At 33.6% G+C, this 3,594-nt stretch overlaps 1 protein-coding gene across 1 annotated transcript in view; it reads left to right on the forward strand.

The window, feature by feature from the left end:
* The window catches only part of LOC117174366 (regulating synaptic membrane exocytosis protein 1), a 522,514-nt gene that overhangs the window by 504,510 nt on the left and 14,410 nt on the right, over positions 1 to 3,594 (forward strand). The window lies entirely within an intron of this gene.

Consider the following 3,594-nt stretch of genomic DNA (forward strand, 5'->3'; position numbering starts at 1 on the left):
TTCAAGATTATTGTATACTAGCAATCCGTATTGCGCTGTATGCACTTGATAAGATTCTTCCTAGCATCTGTGCCAACAATTATCGAACAACTATTCGGGGCCAAAATAGGCGGGCCTGATCGCGAACTTGGTGCTACCAAGACGGTCAATTATGGCGCTGAGTAGATGTGAAACGCTTTTTTATCGCCAAACTTTATTTTGAACAAGCTGACCTACAACTAGTCTGGACGAGCTAATCTAATCTCATACTAGTCAGTTGGTCTAGATAATGAGAAAAAAGTTTTTTGTTTTTATTGTTAATTTTTCGATTTTTATACTTATAAATACGCTATATGTTTCTTCAAATGAGCAAATGAATATTTAAATTCATCACTTACAACAATTTTTGGTCCTGATAGGCTTGCAAGCACCAAATTAGGGCCAGGATTTTAAACAGCCAGGATTTTTTTAAACGTGCAAAAAATATTTCATTTAGACACCTAAAAAAATATACGGCCATAAAGGGCTAGCCAGCACCCAGTTATTACCAAAATGGACTGAATAATTGGAGAGGAAAAAATATTTTTTAATGTTAATATTTGCCTTCGCTAGATTTAAATACCTTGGCTATTTTTGAAAATGTAAAAAAAAAGTATTTGAATGAAACACTTAAACATTTTTTTTGTCCTGTCGATTAGCATCCAATTATGGCCGCATAAGACTAACTTAGATGCTGAGAATAAATATTCATTTTTTATTGTTGGTACCTACTTCCGAACATCCTGTTTTTGTTTAAATGTATAAAAAAATATTTTGGTTACCCGAGTAAAAATGCTTTCACTTCAGTTCGACTTGTTTTTGTCTTGAGTTCGTCTCCAAGACATCGATGTCTAGCTGCGTCTCAAAACTCAGTCGAGACATAGGCCTTCGTCTTATTTTTATGGCCACGACAGGTAAAACGGCGTTTACTTGTATCAAGTCGAGCCCTGTCTTGGCTAAGACGACGATTACTCGTCTCGGCTAAAATGGTCGAACCTTTTGCGGCTCATGCATGAGATTAAAATTGATGAATGCAAAATTTGTAATTATTAAATTAGTTATTTTTAATTTAAAAATTCAGAATCTGTGGGTCTGAACGAGTGTAACCCTTAAAAGTTTTCTTCAAGAAAATAAAAATTGTAACTTCCTAGAAGGATCTCCTAAGCCGTTAGAAATACGTAAAAACAAACAACATTTTCGGTATCATCGTCAAACAAGTATAATACAAATAACAATCCGTATACACTCGAAGTTATAAGCCGCACGTGCTGGAGTCATAAGAATTCGACTCAAGAGATAAATTTATGTCTTCAAGGCATACAAACTTGTCTCCAAGACATAAATTGAAGTCTGTCTCCGTCTCAAAACTGAGACATGCTCAAGTCGAACTTTTCGACTTCAGCATGTCTTGATTGGGGGCAATTTAAGTCGAACTCAAGTCGAAGCATTTTTATTCCGGTAGACGCTTAGAAAAATATTTGATCATAACGAGCTAGCTAGCATCCGATTCGGGCCCAAAAATATTACGTAAAACCTCAAGTTGGAAGGGTCAGACGCTCTGTGTGAATTTCTTAAAATTCCATTGTTAAAGAGGAGGAAGTTGTTTGGCGATGGCCGATAATGTGTTACGTATTTTAAATACGGTCCCTTAGATGATCTCAACAAAGCCCTAACTCGAAATAAACGTTTCCCGGTTACTTCTAATAATAATAATAATAAAAAAATTTCTTGTAATTCCTATTCCTATTACTAAACATTTTTCTTGTCTAAAAATGTGTTATTGCCTAAAAAATGTAGTGCTTGTCTGCAAAAAGCCTAGCTTCTTTCCTTTAAATGACTTTATGTTAAAATAATTAACAATATTGTTTTTTATTTTTTTAAGGACCTTTAAAAACTTTTAAACGTTTCGAGGAATTCGAAAAGCTTTTAAAGATCGAATGACTGTCCAAGGTATCACACAAGAACTCATTAAAGAGTTTAATATTATTTCAAAGGTTCCAAAGGGCTTTTCAAAGTTCAAAGAAAAATGTATGGGATTGCAAAGAATGTCCTAAACTTCATGAAAATTTTGAAATATTGCCTAGGATTGAAAAATTTAACGAATCCCGTCAGATTTCAAAGATTTGCAGTTAATATGCGGTTTTAAATCATTTCTTGAATTTCAAAAGATGTGAAAAGATTTCATAGGTGTTATAAGATCTTAAAAAATTGAAAAATATTTCAAGGACTTTTAGAGGATTCCCAAGATTTACTAGCATTTAAAAGGATTTCGTAAGATTTTTGAGGATTTCAGTAATTATAAAGGATTTTAAAAGCTTTCAATGAAATATTTAAATAAATTTCCTGGATGTCAAAGAATTTCGTAGGAATTCAAATATTTCAAGAATAATCATCAGATTTCTTGCAATTTAAGGAATTTCAATTAATTTTATTATATTTTAATGGGTTTCAACATATTTATTTATCAGAATTAAAGGGATTTCAAAGGACTTTAAGTACTTAGAAATATTATCAAATATTTTCATTATATATCTAAAATGAGAAAGGAATTTAAGGGATTTTTACAGATTTATAAGAAAAGAGGAGGGTCAATAAGGCCGGTTTTTGGGCCATCTACAGATTGGCCTTAAATATGTTTTATTTTATTCATCTAACTAGGTCTCATAACCCCTTTAAAGGATTTTTCCTGAGAGTGATCTGATTTCAAGATACAGTCATTTTTAAGTTCGTATTTTACATGGGTTTTCGCACTTTCATTCAAATCATGCTAAGTTTCACATTGTTAGTATTGCTCACGCAAGATCATACTTGGCCAAAAACTGCGCACGTAGATACGTTACAACATATGTTAAAGCCATCATTTTTCTCGAGGTACTTAGCCTTCAAAATAGGGGTCATTTTTATACTTTATTAGGTTTGTGGTCATGAAAGGAGTAAAAATGTCCTTCTTTATCAGATTTATTAGCAATAATTTCTATAAAATAATCGAAATAATCTTGGAGACATTTTTCTAAGAAAAGGTATATTAGTTTACAGTCAATCAGAACTTATGGTCGATTAGAGGCTAGGCACTCTGCAACAGCCTTATTCGTCAGAATTGGTTTGGTCATCTGAAGATGATGCTGCTTCTCCTTCATTTTCCGACCAACACGATGCATCATTCACGTGACTTTCGAATTCACGTGAAGGTCTGGGAGTGTTTTGGTTATATCTAGAGTAACCAAGATACCACAGAACACTGGCAATGTGAGCGCAACATCCTACCACTCCTGCACCACTTTTGCACTGACAGTACTAATCACTTATCGGATTTGGTCCAGGATTAGTTTCTATCCATAAGTTATACACTTTAGAAGATATATGCCGAGACTGGATTTGTAATTTTAGAATGCCTTCCTCCTGTTTGTGGACAAGAAGGGAGTACATTCCATCATCAGATAAATGTTCCTCGGTATACGATTGGGCTTGCTTCAGCTGATATACGAGGGTGGATTGATAAGTTTCCGGCCTGACCAAGAAAAACAACGTTTTTAAGAATTTTTTTTTTTATTTCTCAACATAATCTCCTCCAAGGCT

This window comes from Belonocnema kinseyi, chromosome 6 (assembly GCF_010883055.1).
Source record: "Belonocnema kinseyi isolate 2016_QV_RU_SX_M_011 chromosome 6, B_treatae_v1, whole genome shotgun sequence".
In the NCBI taxonomy this organism is placed as follows: domain Eukaryota; kingdom Metazoa; phylum Arthropoda; class Insecta; order Hymenoptera; family Cynipidae; genus Belonocnema; species Belonocnema kinseyi.